Source organism: Helianthus annuus, chromosome 8, assembly GCF_002127325.2.
Source record: "Helianthus annuus cultivar XRQ/B chromosome 8, HanXRQr2.0-SUNRISE, whole genome shotgun sequence".
Taxonomy (NCBI): Eukaryota; Viridiplantae; Streptophyta; class Magnoliopsida; order Asterales; family Asteraceae; genus Helianthus; species Helianthus annuus.
Window position 1 is genome coordinate 146,490,116 of NC_035440.2, and position 17,054 is coordinate 146,507,169.

Below are 17,054 nucleotides of genomic sequence, written 5' to 3' on the forward strand. Positions count from 1 at the left end.
TAGCGCTCGCACGCGCCGTGGTAGAGTGTCTTTCCGACTGAGGGCATCAGCCACAACATTGGCTTTGCCTGGATGATACTTAATAGCACATTCGTAGTCGTTAAGTAGCTCGACCCATCTTCGTTGACGCATGTTCAAATCCTTCTGCTTAAGAATATGCTCGAGACTCCTGTGATCGGTGTAAATCGTGCACCTGGTACCGTACAGGTAGTGTCGCCATATCTTAAGCGCGAAAACAACAGCTCCCAGCTCTAAGTCGTGCGTCGTGTAGTTCCGTTCATGAACCTTTAGCTGACGAGAGGCGTAGGCAATAACTTTATCTCTCTGCATCAATACGCAACCCAGACCCTGTATGGATGTGTCACAATATACTACGAAGTCATCTGTGCCCTCTGGCAATGAAAGAATAGGTGCACTGCAAAGCCTATCCTTTAGATACTGAAAAGCAGTTTCCTGCGTGTTGCCCCAACGGTAGGTGACACCCTTCTGTGTCAGTAGTGTAAGTGGTTGTGCAATCTTCGAGAAATCCTTGATAAATCGTCTGTAGTAACCTGCCAGACCCAAGAATTGGCGTATTTCTGTTGGCGTACGCGGTGCAGGCCAGTTCCTGATCGAATCTACCTTGGATGGATCGACATGGATCCCATCCTTGTTTACCACATGGCCTAAGAAGTGGACTTCTCGAAGCCAGAAGTCGCATTTAGAAAGCTTGGCGTACAGCTGTTCCTTTCGAAGGAGTTCCAAAATAAGGCGAAGATGTTGCTCGTGTTCCTCCTGACTCTTGGAGTAAATCAGGATGTCGTCGATGAATACTATGACGAACTTGTCAAGATAGGGTTTGCACACCCTGTTCATAAGATCCATAAATACAGCAGGCGCGTTCGTTAACCCGAATGGCATGACGAGAAACTCGTAGTGACCGTAACGAGTTCTGAAGGCTGTCTTGGAGATGTCCTCATCCCGGACTCTCAGCTGATGATACCCAGACCTCAAGTCTATCTTCGAATAGTAACACGACCCTTGCAACTGGTCGAATAAGTCGTCGATGCGTGGAAGAGGATAACGGTTCTTCACCGTCACCTTGTTGAGTTCACGGTAGTCGATGCACATCCTGAACGTACCGTCTTTCTTCTTCACGAAGAGTACTGGAGCTCCCCAAGGCGAAGAGCTTGGTCGTATGAAACCCTTTTCCAAGAGTTCCTGCAGCTGTTTTGACAGTTCCTCCAATTCCGATGGAGCTAGACGATATGGTGCGCGAGCTATGGGTGCTGCTCCTGGAGCGAGCTCGATCTGGAATTCGACCTGACGATGAGGCGGTAAGCCAGGTAAGTCTTCAGGAAACACCTGAGGAAAATCACGTACGATTGGAATATCTTCCAATTTCTTTTCCTTTGCTGAGGCGTCTGTAACAAGAGCCAGAATGGCTGTGTGACCTTTACGTAAGCATTTCTGAGCCTTCAAGAAAGAGATGATGCCAACCACTGCACCACTCTTATCGCCTTGAACTTCTAGAGGTTCCTGACCCAATCGAGGAATGCGAATAATCTTTTCGCTGCATAAGATTTCTGCCTGGTGTTGGGATAACCAATCCATCCCAATCACGACGTCGAAACTACCCAAAACTATGGGAATGAGGTCGATAGTGAAAGCTTGGCCAGCTAGGATAAGATTACAACCCTGAACTACGTGCGTGGCTTCTAGACTTTTACCGTTAGCTAACTCGACTACGTGTTTGGTGGGTAAAAGTGTTGGTGCACGTTTTAGCAGTTGACACATTTTCACAGACATATAGCTTGTATCCGCACCCGAATCAAATAAAACAGTAACGTAAATATTGTCGAGGAGAAACTTACCCATAACAACGTTGGGATCGTTCACTGCGTCACCTCGACCTAGCACAAAAGCACGACCACGAGCTTCATTGCCGTTGTTGTTGTTGTTTCCACCGTTGTTGTTGCCGTTGCCCTGGTTATTGTTGTTGTTGCGATTCTGGTTCAACTGAGGACAATCGCGTTTGAAGTGACCTTCAGCCCCACACTGGAAACATCCCCGGTTTCCACGCTGTGGCTGCTGCTGCTGATTCTGGTTCTGTGGAGCTGGTTGCTGAGGCTGCTGATTCTGATTTGCAGGACGAGGGCTCCTACAATCTTTAGCCTCGTGCCCCATCTTAAGACTCCTCTGACAGCGACCCTTGTTACACGGGCCGTGGTGATGCCTGTTGCAGTTGTGGCACCTGGGTTGGCTACCCTGATATCTCCTCTGTCTGTGACCACTAGAGGATTGCTGACTGGGACTCTGATAGTGATCGATCTTCTGCTGCTGAGCTTGTGGCTGAACAGATGCTGAACCTTTGCTGGAATCCCCATCCCATTTTCTTTTACTGTCACCCGATGTAGCAGGAGTAACTGAGGTGGTGACGTTAGCAGTAGCATTGACACGCTTGGGCAGTTTGTTCTGATCCACTGCCTGATCAGTGATACGGTGAGCAAGGCGCTGGATTTCCTGGATGTTTTCGAGGTTAGCCGACGTCACGTGGCTCTGAATTTCTGGCGCCAATCCTTTGAGATACAACTCAATGCGCTTGTATGGAGGGTCCACCATAGTAGGACACAGAACGGCCAGCTCATTGGACCGTTTGGTATACGCTTCGATTTCCGATCCAACCATTTTCAAGTTATAAAGCTCGTCTTCCAGCTTGTGTATGTCTTCCCGCGTGCAATACTCACGCTTGATGAGTTCCTTAAAGTCGTTCCATGGGGTGGCGTTAGCAGCTGCCAACCCTAAGATCTGGACTTGGGCGTTCCACCAAGTCAGTGCTATTCCTTCCAAAGTACCAGTAGCAAACTTGACCTTGCGAGCTTCAGGGCACTCGCACATTTCGAATACCGATTCTAGCTTCTCGAACCAGTGAAGGAGTCCAACCGCTCCTTCTGTGCCGCTGAAAGAGTTTGGACGACAGTCCATGAAATTCTTGAACGTGCAGACAGGCTGCTGCGCGTGTTGACCTATTGTGTACGAGTAGGGCAAAGTTTAAATACAAAAGCTAGTTTAGGAGTGTAGGATCTAAAGATCCTAGCGTAAGTTATAACTACAGGTTATCCTACCTGCTTGAGCAGCCGCAAATGCTGCTGTGACTTGGGCTTGAACGAGAGCCTCTAGCTGGGCTTGTGTCATGTTGATTCTTCCAGACATGATCTTCATTGTAACAAGTAGCATACGTAAGAATGGTTCGCGAATAGGGCGATGACAGAAAAGCATAGGCATATAGGTGTTCTCATGAGATCAAAGCATGTGTATCTAAGCGTAATGCGAGCAAAGTTCTAAGCAATTCTAGCAAACAGGCAATAAACATAAACCTTATTACCTAAGATGTCGAGTCTTGCACGTGGAGCGAAGCGTCGTTGTGGATCGTTGAGAGCACTATTCTGGTTATAGTCTGGTTTTAATAAAAACGTTTTCCCATATTAAAACCAAGTTCTCTATAACCAATGGCTCTGATACCAATCTGTCACACCCCCAAAATCCCACACTGCGGAGTACCACCGCTTGGAGGCGTGACTGACCAGGATCAAGCCACCAATTATATCAAACATAGCATTTAATAATAATCAAAGACATAATTGGTGTTCAAAACCAAACACTGTTTAAGTAGCGGAAGCATTAAATGTAAAACCCAAAACATAAGTATCAATGTGTGAATGTAAAAGTGTTTAATAAGCATTCACGAGTTCTTGTCCACAACGACCCGCTTCTCCTCTGGTGCAAGCTCCAAGTACCTAAGGCCCTGCAAGGCATGCAGCAAATAATCAACAAACTAGTTGAGCGAGTTCACAGAAAGTAAGTTCATAATCATAGAGCGTGAGATAACTAGTGGGGGCTTCCCATGCTTATCCTGGCTAATGAGGGCTTCTCATTAACGGTACTTACTAGACTAACTTCCGACCATGTGTTCTTCTTTACCGAGAACAGGAAAACGTACAGGGTCACGTAGGCTTTACGTGACGTGCCCTTCCCCGAGGACAGTGGTACGCGTGGGGGCTACGTAGGCTTTACGCAGCGTGGCCTTCCGACCTGGAAGCCAATGAATGGTATTGGGTTACGTAGGCTTTACGTAACGTGTCCTCCCGACCCGGGAGACATATGGCAATAATACTGGGTTACGTAGGCTTTACGTAACGTGTCCTGACTAACCTGAGGACGATGGTCTATAGTCTGGTATATGCGTAAGTACGAGTAATCATTCCATTTCATCATATCCAACCCAATTCCCAACCCGGGAATCCCATGCCTTGGCTGTGTGAACTCACCTTGGTTTGCTCGGCAGATACACAAATAAAAGACTCTTGACTAACAGGTTAACCACGTCCTAACAGGTTACCACACAAGTCAGGTTTGGTTCAAATATTGCACGTATGTATCATACAGGTGAACACGTTGTTAGCACGTAAATATCATGGCAACCACGTAATCAGTCAAACAATATGGTTAACATGTGTGAAGTAGAACAAGCCCAATAACATGCATAAGAGATCCAATATAAAACGATCCAAACAAATCAAACATAATGGTCTCGGCCCAACCTATTAAACGTATGGCAGTTTTGTGCGATCCAATTGGGGTTGTGCGACCCGTCCAGCCCAACAGTTCATCCGGCCCAACTAATCAAGTAACACATGTACGGCCCACATGATTGTGCGATCAGTGTGTGCTTGTGCGAGTGGGTATTTGGGCTGTCCGGCCCAAAGTACAGCCTTGTGCGACCAGACTGCCTTTGTGCGACTGGGCTGCACTTGTACGACTGGACCGGTTTGTGCGATTGGTTTGTTTGTACGTGTGGAACCTTGGGCAGTCCAGCCCAACACATCACAGCGTAACAGGCCCAAACAATTGGACCTTGTGCGATCCAGGAAGCTTGTACGGGTGAGGCTCCCTTGTGCGATCGGTCGGTCTTGTGTGGTTGATCCAATTGTGCGATCAATTAACAACTTCCCTTGAATTATGCTATCAGTTATCACAATCAATTGTTTCCCAATTCAACATTCTATCAATCAATTAACACAACATCGATTCACTTAATATCGATCAAACAAGCCAAGTTCAAATGTTTTTATCAAGAATTCTTATGAATCGAACATGAACATCATCTAAACAATACATCAACATACTAACAAATCAACATACTAACAACCTAGCATTCATGTCCAAGCCGATTGTATGAACAATATATATCATAACAGCCGATATCTTTATATCATCACATTCGATTCTAAGCTAACCACAACTACCATCTGATTGTATTTATCATCATAACAATCATGCTAGCAGCTTATATTCAACCGATTACTTGCAAGATATCAACACATAGATCATATTTTTATTAAATCAACAACCCTAATCGATCTAGTTTCAAGCATGAGATCATGAAATCATCAATAAACAAAATAACACAACACTAACCGGTTGCTAGTAGGAGAGAATGATCCGAAGCAAGGGGTTGATCTTGTGCCGTCGGTGTTCACGCAAAAGAGAGAGAGTTTGTGTGTGTGCCAAGATTGAAAACTAAAAACCCTAGTTGTGTATGTGAGCATGTACGTAGAGGAGATGTGGGCCGAACCCCACATGGGCCGCCCTATTGGTCCGCGTACAAGAGTGAGGCCCAACCGGCCTTGTGCGGGTGTTGTGGGCTTGTGCGGTTCGAGTTATTAACATTTATATATATACAAAGCACACAATAACAAAACGTTTATTAAATCCAAACATATAATCCAGTTCACATATGCACGTAGCGTTACAAAAAGCGAGTCTAAAGTTCGAGTTGTCACAGTACTCTGGGCCACGTTTGGAGTTCCAACGAACTCGAACAAGAGGGATTCTCTTGTGTTTGAGGACCTTCACATCCCGGTCCGTGATTTCAACTGGTTCCTCGACGAACTGCAACCGCTCGTCGATAGTGAGTTCCTTAAAAGGAATTATGAGGGTTTCATCTGACAGGCACTTTTTCAGATTTGACACATGAAAAACGTTGTGAACTGCACCGAGTTCAGCTGGTAGGTTTAGCTTGTAGGCCACCTTGCCTATTTTCTCCATGATCTCGAATGGTCCGACATACCGCGGATTTAGTTTGCCCCGTTTGCCAAAACGTACCACACCCTTCCAGGGTGAGACTTTAAGTAAAACCCGGTCCCCGACCTGAAATTCCAAAGGCTTTCTACGCTTATCCGCGTAGGCTTTCTGACGGTCGCGTGCTGCCGCCATGCGTTGTCGTATTTGTGCTATCTTTTCTGTGGCGTCCACTACAATCTCTGGACCCGTAATCTGACTATCCCCCACCTCTGCCCAACAGAGAGGTGACCGGCATTTACGCCCGTACAGTGCCTCGAATGGAGCGGCTTGTATGCTGGTGTGATAACTGTTATTATATGAGAACTCCACCAACGGGAGATGTTTTTCCCAGCCGTTGCCGAAGTCTATAACGCATGCCCGAAGCATGTCTTCGAGAGTTTGGATCGTACGCTCAGACTGCCCATCCGTCTGAGGATGATATGCTGAGCTCATGTCTAATCGTGAGCCAAAAGATTTGTGCATCGCTTGCCATAGCTCTGACGTGAATCGTGCATCTCGATCCGAAATGATGGATGTGGGCACCCCGTGCCTCGAAACAACTTCTTTAAGGTAGATGTCTGCGAGAGTGGAGAACTTATCCGTTTCCTTTATAGCTAGGAAGTGTGCAGACTTGGTGAGTCGATCCACGATCACCCATATGGTATCATTCCCACGCTGGGATCTGGGTAGGCCTGTAACAAAATCCATGGAAATTTCCTCCCATTTCCATTGCGGTATCGTGGGTTGCTGAAGTAGGCCCGCTGGTTTCTGGTATTCGACCTTGACTCTCGCACAGGTCAAGCATTTGCTGACATAAGTGGCAATGTGGGCCTTCATGCTAGGCCACCAATAAGTAGTTCTGATGTCGTGGTACATTTTATCCGACCCTGGATGTACCGAGTAGCGAGACTTGTGAGCTTCATCCATTACAAGTTCGTGTAGACCGCCATAAAGTGGGACCCAAATACGCCCCGTTACATAGTAGGCGCCGTCTGCCTTCTGTTCTAACCGCTGTCGTGAGCCGCGTAGGGCTTCAGCCCTGACGTTTTCTGGTTTCAATGCTTCTGCCTGAGCATCTCGTATTTGTGTAGGGAGGCTAGACTGAATCGTAAGCTGTAGCGCTCGCACGCGCTTAGGTAGAGTGTCTTTCCGACTGAGGGCATCAGCCACAACATTGGCTTTGCCTGGATGGTACTTAATAGCGCATTCGTAATCGTTCAGTAACTCGACCCATCGCCGTTGACGCATGTTCAAATCCTTCTGCTTAAGTATATGCTCGAGACTCCTGTGATCGGTGTAACTTGTGCACTTGGTACCGTACAGGTAGTGTCGCCATATCTTAAGTGCGAAAACGACAGCTCCCAACTCTAAATCGTGCGTCGTGTAGTTCCGTTCGTGAATCTTAAGTTGGCGCGAAGCATAAGCAATAACCTTGTCGCGCTGCATTAACACACATCCCAGACCCTGGATGGATGCATCACAGTATACTACAAAATCGTCCGTGCCCTCTGGCAATGAGAGGATAGGTGCACTGCAAAGTCTATCCTTTAAGTGCTGAAAAGCAGCTTCCTGCGTGTTGCCCCAACGGTAGGTGACACCCTTCTGTGTCAGTAGTGTAAGCGGCTGAGCAATCTTTGAAAAGTCTTTAATAAACCGTCTGTAGTAACCCGCCAAACCCAAGAATTGGCGTATTTCCGTTGGCGTACGTGGTGCAGGCCAGTTTCTGATCGAGTCTACCTTGGATGGATCGACATGGATCCCATCCTTGTTTACTACGTGGCCTAGAAAGTGGACTTCACGAAGCCAGAAGTCGCATTTCGAAAACTTAGCGTACAGCTGTTCCTTCCGTAGGAGTTCCAAAATAAGGCGTAGGTGCTGCTCGTGTTCCTCCTGACTCTTGGAGTAGATCAGGATGTCGTCGATGAAAACAATGACGAACTTGTCTAGGTAGGGTTTGCACACCCTGTTCATAAGGTCCATAAATACAGCAGGCGCGTTCGTTAATCCAAATGGCATGACGAGAAACTCGTAGTGACCGTAAGGAGTGCTGAAGGCTGTCTTGGAGACGTCCTCATCCCGGACTCTCAGCTGATGATACCCTGACCGTAGGTCTATCTTGGAGTAGTAACACGACCCTTGCAACTGGTCGAATAAGTCGTCTATGTGTGGTAGTGGATAGCGGTTCTTCACCGTTACCTTGTTCAGTTCCCGGTAGTCGATGCACATTCTGAACGTACCGTCTTTCTTTCTCACAAATAATACTGGAGCTCCCCAAGGCGAAGAGCTTGGACGAATGAAGCCCTTTTCCAAGAGCTCTTGTAGCTGCTTTGACAATTCCTCCAATTCTGATGGAGCTAGACGATATGGTGCGCGAGCTATGGGTGCTGCTCCTGGAGCGAGCTCGATTTAAAATTCGACCTGACGGTGAGGCGGTAATCCAGGTAAATCTTCAGGAAACACCTGAGGGTAGTTGCGTACTACTGGAATATCCTCCAGTTTCTTTTCCTTCACTGATGCATATGAAACGAGTGCCAAGATTGCGGTGTGACCCTTCTGCAAACATTTCTGAGCCTTCAAGAAAGAGATGATGCCAACCACAGCACCACTCTTGTCGCCTTGGACTTCGAGAGGTTCTTGACCAGAACATGGAATGCGAATGATCTTCTCACTGCATAAGATCTCTGCCTGATGTTGGGACAACCAATCCATCCCAATAACGATATCAAAACTTCCCAAGACTATGGGAATAAGGTCGATGGAGAAAACTTGACCGGCTAAGACGATACTACAACCCCTGACTATCTGCGTGGCTTCTAAACTCTTACCATTAGCTAATTCTACTACATGGCTGGTGTTTAGGGGTGTTGGTGTACGTTTTAACAATTTACTCATTTTCAAGGACATATAACTTGTATCAGCACCCGAATCAAATAAGGCAGTAACATAAATATCGTCGAGAAGAAACTTACCCATAACTACGTTGGGATCGTTCACTGCGTCACCTCGACCTAGCACGAAAGCTCGACCCTTGCCTCGTTGCCATTGTTGTTGTTGTTCCCACCGTTGTTGTGCCCTTTGCCCTGGTTGTTGTTGTTGCGGTTCTGGTGCTGGTTCAACTGAGGACAATCGCGTTTGTAATGACCTTCTTCCCCACACTGGAAACATCCCCGGTTTCCACGCTGTGGTTGCTGCTGCTGTGGGTTTTGGGGAACTGGTGGCGGAAGTTGCTGGTTCTGGTTCGCAGGTCGTGAGCTCCTGCAATCTTTGGCTTCGTGCCCTAGTTTGAGACATCTCTGACAACGTTCCTTACGACACCTTCCACTGTGGTGTCTGTTACACTTGTTACATAGTGGGTGAACTCCCCGGTATCCACCCTGCCCCTGACTGCCAGATGATTGCTGACTCGAATTCTGGTAGTCATTCGTCCTGCGCTGCTGTGCTTGAGACTGAACGGAAACTGATCCCCTGCTGGAATCCCCATCCCATTTCCGTTTGTTGTCGTTGAGTGTAGCAGGAGTAGCAGCTGGAGTAGTAGTTGCACTGACGCGTTTGGGCAGCTTGTTCTGTTCTACTGCCTGATCGGTGAGTCGATGAGCAAGACGCTGGATGTCTTGGATGTTGTCGAGGTTTGCCGATGTAACATGGCTCTGGATCTCTGGCGCAAGTCCCTTGAGATACAACTCAATGCGCTTCACTGGAGGGTCCACCATAGTTGGACACAGAATGGCCAGTTCGTTTGACCGCTTTGTATAGGCTTCAATCTCTGACCCCGTCATTTTCAAGTGATAAAGCTCGTTCTCCAACTTGTGGATGTCATCACGCGTGCAGTACTCTCTCTTAATGAGTTCCTTGAAATCATTCCAGGGTGTGGCGTTAGCAGCTGCCAACCCTAAGATCTGAACTTGGGCGTTCCACCAAGTTAGTGCTATTCCTTCTAGCGTGCCAGTGGCGTATTTCACCCTGCGAGCCTCAGGGCATTCACACATCTTGAATACAGACTCTAGCTTCTAAAACCAATGGAGGAGTCCCACTGCCCCCTCTGTGCCGCTGAAAGTACTTGGACGACAGTCCATGAAGTTCTTGAAAGTGCAGACAGGTTGCTGCGCGTGTTGACCTATTGTGTACGAATAGGGCAAAGTTTAAATACAAGGGCTAGTTTAGGAATGTAGGATCTAAAGATCCTAGTGTGTGCTATACTGCAGGATATACTACCTGCTTGAGCGGCTGCAAGTGCCGCAGCAACTTGAGCTTGAACGAGAGCCTCTAACTGGGCTTGAGTCATGTTAATTCGTCCAGACATGATCTTCATTGTAAAAGTAGCGTAAGTGAGAATGGTTCGTGAGTAGGGCGATGACAGAAAAGTGTAAGCACGTAGGTATTCTCATGTAATAAAGTCATATGTATCTAAGCGTAATGCGAGCAAAGTTCTATATAGTTCTAGCATGCAGGTAATAAACATAAACCTTATTACCTAGAATGTCGAGTCTTGCACGTGGAGCGAAGCGTCGTTGTGGATCGTTGAGAGCACTGTTCTGGTTATAGTCTGGTTTTAATAAAAACGTTTTCCCATATTAAAACCAAGTTCTCTATAACCAATGGCTCTGATACCAATCTGTCACACCCCCAAAATCCCACACGCGGAGTACCACCGCTTGGAGGCGTGACATGACCAGGATCAAGCCATCAATCATATCAAACATAGCATTTAAGTGTAAAAGTAGAAAATGTAATTCATCGTGACATGACTGATGTTCATAACCAACATTGTTTAAGTAGCGGAAGCATAATAATGAAAACCCAAAGTAAGTTATAAGTTCAAATATCGTTTACGATCCGTATCCCACAACGACCTGCTCCTCCCTGTGCAAGCTCCATATCGTACCTAAGGTCCTGCAAGGCATGCAGCAGATAATCAACAACTAGTTGAGCGAGTCCACGGAAAGTAAGTTCAGTAGTAGTAATGGTATAGTAAGCGTTGCGTTCGTTCATTTAATCATGTATCGTATTAGTTCGTATCGCAGCCCTCTAGGCATGTATGCGAAGATTAGGGAAAGTTCTCAAGTATTCTAGACTATGTATATTTGTATCGCTGGCCACCCTGGCATGTGTGCGAAGTTTAGTATGTATAGTTCGCAGCCTTCCTGAGGCATGTGTGCGAAGATTAGTCATAATATCACAGCCAACCCCTGGCGTGTGTGCGAAGATCAGTTCAAGTAGGTATACTAGTCTAGCCGTATCTTATCATTTACCATACTCACCCTGAGGACCATATCATTAGGTTCCATTAACTAAGTACGCACGAAATAATCATCCAATCCCATTCCCACCCTGGGAACCCCATGCCTTGGCTGTGTGAACTCACCTTGGGTTGCTCGGCAGATACACAGAAAGTACAGGTAAGCTAGTAAGTGGTCAACCACGTCCTATCATGGTTATTATACAAGTCAGGTTCGTATATAGCACGTATGTTCTACACGTATTGTATCAAGCATGATCATGGCATGCACAAGTATATCATAGCAGTCCAATAACAGGCACGTAAATAAGTCCAAGTATCCGGCCCAATCAATTGGGCTGTAACAGTGCAGGTCCAATAACAAGTATTGTCGGTCTCGAGTCGAGACTATCGGTCTCGAGTCATATTGGTGTCGAGATCTCGAGTCGCAACGAAGTGTTCTCGAGTCGCAAGTGAGCTGGTCTCGAGTTGTCATGGTCCGGTCGAGATCACGCGGTCTCGAGTCGCAATCCGGACCCGCAACCAGGGTCTCGAGTTGTGCTGTTTGTGTGCGAGTGTTGTGGTCTCGAGTCGAGACTAAGAGTTCTCGACTCGCAACCTTGGTCGAGACAAGCAGATTGTAACAACTTTCCTGATTTCCTTAATTCAATCTCAATCAATTCCGTGATTTTAGCTAACACATTGGGTAGTTTCGAAAACAGATCAAATCAATAATTAATCCATATTCAAGCATGTTCATAATCATCATCAATTCAAGAACAATTAATCAATCTTGTACAGAACATATGATCGGATCATGTGATAAATAAATTCATAGACTATCATGCAACCTAAATCATTCCCAACTGATTTCTTAAACACAATCATATGCATACCGCCGATTATACATATCCATTCGGTTCTAATCATGCAATTCGATTTATATAGACATCACCACATATCACTTAGTTCTAAACCAACACATAATATCATTGATAAGCATCACTAGCATGAACCCTAGTTCGTAACATGACATTAAACATAGCAAGCAATCAAGAAGTAACACTAACCAGAAAACCGAGAAGCCTAGATTGTTCGAGATGGTTGGTTTCGGGTGGGGCTGTCGTCCGGTTCCAAGGAAAATGAGAGAGAGAGAGATAGAGCTCCTAGGGTTTGTGAGTGAAAAGTGTTTTGCAAGTAATGAGGATTACACATCCCTAAGGGTTCATGTACGTACATAAGGGGTGGGCCGAACCCATTCACGGGCTGCCCTTGGTCTCGGGTTGGGTAAGTGGTTGCGAGTGAGGTTGGGCCGAGTAAAAGGTGTGCGGTCCAAATGGTTTAAGTGATTGGTCCAAATAACACATGTAACACATAGCAAAAATTATGCATTCACTCAATAAATAAAGCTTCACGTAAGCATATAACGTTACACAAGATAGGTCCGAAATACGAGTTGTCACAGATGTTGAAAAGCTGATTTTCAAAATTCCGAGTGCTAAACATGATGAACAACAGGTTTGGGAGAGTATGTTTGAAACATGAGTTGATTCTGAAAAGATTAAATGCTTCATTCAGTTGAAACCAAATTTTGAATGTTATTCCTACAAGTGGTCATCAAAGATATAAATGTTAAATCATTTTGTTCAACACCTGTTTTGGTCAAAAATTACCGAAGCAATTAAGTGATCAAATTAGTTAAGTGAGGTAGTGTGCTAGAAATGAGTGTCGAAAAAATGTTAATCAAATTAATTGCAAAAACAGTTTCAGGATATGGCTCAGGATATAGAGCTGTATTTGTGATCAAACAATGAGCAAAAAAGTAAAGGTTGACATGTGATGTACGAGGAAAGCCCTTGATCAATCTAGATCGCCGGCACAAAACCTCAGGAGCTGACAATCGCAGCTGCCTTGTTCTTCTATTACTTCAAATGTCAGGATACAGTGCAGGATGTAATGCAGATCAACTAGGTGTTACAATGTAACTCGAGTACAAGTGTTTGTGTGCAGTGTTTACTATAAGCTAGAGAGCTAAAGTGTGCAAAAGAGTGTGAGTGTAAAGTTGTGTGCCTTAATCTGATCCGCCCCATCTATTTATAGTAAAAGAAATTTAACAAACTATCCTATTAAACCGGGATCCAGCGGATATTCCCCACTTGAACATTGTAGACCTGGTCTTTCGGGTCCAACGTCTCTCAAATAACTGATTTGCCCGAGTCTCTAGCAGAAGAAGTCCATCTGACCGTTAGTGACCTACAGCTTCTTACCTGCACGTGGATTATTTAGTTAACACCAGGATATCGCCCAAGATGTTACCAATATCCCGATCCAGTATCCTGATCACAAGCAAACAGTCAAAAGCAAGATATTAGTCAGGATATATACGCTCAGAAACAATACCTGCAAGTGATATATAAATTTGTCAAATATTAAATTTGTGAAATTTACTTTGAGGTAGAGATTGTGCAGGTTGAAGAGCCAGGCTACGATTCTAAATCTGTGAGGGCTGCAAAGCATAAGCAGAATGTTAGCCAGGTTTCGATCTTAGAACGAAAGCTATGTCAGATTGCGATCCCGGAACGGTTTAAGAGGGAGTCTGCTAGCAAAGGGGAATCTGAAAATAGTAGAGTCAGTTTTAGATCCTGAAGATCACGCAAGTTGCTGATACTGAAGATCTTAAGGAATCAAGAGATCTGATCAAGAGAATGAGAAGAGCAGATTAAGATTCAGAGTGAGAGAAAGAGGAGATTGAGGTTTGTTAGATCAACATCCAAGAGGGAGATTAGTTGATGATAAAAGAAGAGAAAAGATTGAAGGATGCTTACACTGTCAGATACTTTAGCAAGAAAACTGATAAAGACTGGAGACTATAAAGACTCGACACCGAAGACTTCGTCAACATCCAAGGGGGAGTCTGTTGGTGCATATGTCTGTCGACTTCGTCTTGTATCGAGTCTTGTGTCTAGACTAGATAGAATGGAGCTCGGTAGGCTAGATAGTAGGATTTTGGAGTTGTGAAACCATTTCGCACGAAATGAATAAGACCATTTCGTACGAAATGACCTTTGCTCATTTCGTACGAAATGGAACCTAGCCATTCTGTGTGAAATGCCAAGTCTATAAATACCTGAGTCTCCAATTCATTTGTAACAATTCTGATTCCGGTACCGAAGTGCTGACGAGGTGTCTTCTGACTGTAAATCGTTGTCAAATCAATATACAAGACATTATAAGTGATTCTGTGTGCAATTCAAGCTGATTCTACATCAATATGTCTGTTTCCGCCTTTCATATTGATTAGAACTCTTCTGAATGACTCGTTTTGGTCGTGCAAACGATCCTACAATGTGTAAAAAGTATGAAAATAACAAAAATTTTTGGTTACTTGCACTTGCAGCACGACCCCGTGCTTTGGAGACACGGCCCCGTGCTCAAAGTGCCAGTAACAAATGAAACCAGAAGACTTACAATGGGGTGGCCACGGGGGCGTGCTAGGTGAGCACGGCCCGTGCCACCTTCTGGACGGGTTTTATGTAACAATAGCAAGATGGGCACGGGGGCGTGCTGAGTGAGCAGGGCCCTATGTTGCATCCACTGTTTTGTAGAAAACGAGTCGGGAGGCTTTTGTTTTATGTGCATGGGTTCCATTTCATCATCCATTTTATGTTTCCATTTTCTCTAACACATTTATTTGAAGTACCATCATCCAAACATCCATTTTTTTCCATTAAAAGAGAAACATTACACAGAAAAGAAAAATTACAAACCTCCTTTAACTAAAGCTAGATAGATAGAATCTTGAAAATACCTTTCCGAGATCAATTTTAACAACCTAAAAGCTACATTCCTAGATTTATGAATGTTGGAAGATGGAGGACTAATAGCTTTTATCGGAAATACCCAAGCTAGAGGTCATTGAGCATTTCTTCAATCTCCCTTGGTAGGAAGATAAAGGGCTCTTCTTATGCCTCATCTTGAGCGGGTACGTGGTTGATCGGGACCTCAAAAGTGGCATCAATAGGAGGAGGTTCCGGAATCTCCACATCCCAACCCGTAGGTTGTATGATCTCGTTGGCTAGGTTCCAATATTCTTGTGGGAAGATTGGCTCCATGGGAGGTAAAGCCAAGATGTTCAAGCTTTGATGCAAAAGGTTGATTTCTCTAAAGCAATCCTCCAGCCCCATGGTAAGGTAGTTAACTCAGTCAATGAGAACCTTCTCTACCAATGTCATTTCATCAAGGGTTTCCCTTAAGGCACTCACGAACCTTACGAGAGTGGCCTCAATAGAGAGCCTTCTTCCTCTCCTTTGACTTCTAGAGCTCGTCGATGATGTTCCACTCTGTTGGCTCACAATCTTGGGAGAAAATGACCAACCGTTAGAAAGAAATGAAAGAACAGAACATTCAGCAGACCCCGTTCCAGCCTGACACAGCCTCGTGCTGCTCCATCTGCTCCAGATTTTTAGCTCTAAAATTTTTGTTTTAAGTTAGTACAGACTGATTTTTGATTTTCTGAACGTAAATAACTTAAAATAATGTTTTACTAACGTGAATTTGCAAAACTTTGAGCTAAAAATCAAGAGTATGAGCCTCCTATTGAAGCTTCAAGCTTCAATGGAGTTCATGGAGGATGAAGAAGAAGAAATGTACAAAAGAGGAAAAGACAAGAAGGTTGAATGAGAACTTTTTAAGAACATACCTCTTCAGGTATGCGTGAAGAATCTCAAAGATCTTGCCATTTAGAATGGTTCCAAACGTTCTCCTAAAGGCTCACTTTATAGACAGTGACAGCACGTGAATTACGGCCTCGTGCCTGGGCAGCACGACCCCGTGCCGGATTCATGTGTCAGAGAATGTTGTCCGTTAGTTGAACACGACCTACATCACTATTGACATGGCCCCGTGTCAAAAAAATACGAGTGGCACGGCCCCGTGTTTAAGGAACACGACCCCGTGTCAGAGTTTTTATTTAAACTTTTACCTAATTATTTTAAGGAATTATCCGATGTCGGGTGGTTCCTTACGGGTTAGAAAAACACCGTACTGTCGGATATAACGCAGACTTAGGCGAGGGATACAAAAACGCAAGTGTTGGGATTGAACCCTGCCAAAGGAACATATAATAAAAGCCAAAACTGGATCAAAGCAGTGGATCCAGAATAAGCAGATGTATGGTTGCAAGTCTCTCCCCTTGAAAGTGGTTTCAACATCTGCTGACCTCCTATCTGCTGATCATGCAAACTGCTGACCTACAACTGCTGATCAAGTCAAAGTCTGCTGAAGAACTAAAGCTCTGCTGCTCAATCTACTGCCTTGTTTCAAGCACTGCTGATCATGACAAGTATTGCTGGGTTCACAGCAGTGGAAGGATGCAGCAGCTGTTTATGTTTACTTCATGTAATGAATTGTAACATCAGTAGTTAGCATAGCAGTGTTTGTATAGGTCAGTTGTTAAGAGTTTGTTAGGAGGTTAGATGTCACTTTCATGGTGACGTCAGCTTTGATGCTCAGTAGTTTGCTAGTGCCTATAAATAGAACAGTGCTCTGTACTGTTCTGTTCAGCTCTTTCACCATCTTTCTTCCTGCACGAACAAATACTGAGCTCGAGCTGAGGGGGAGTTTGCAAATCATACATGCATTGTAATCAAAGCTTGAAATAAATTTAATCATTTGATTCTGTGTTGAAAATGTATGATTGAAAGCATTTCTTCTGTTTGATTGTGAAAAGTTTGCTTCC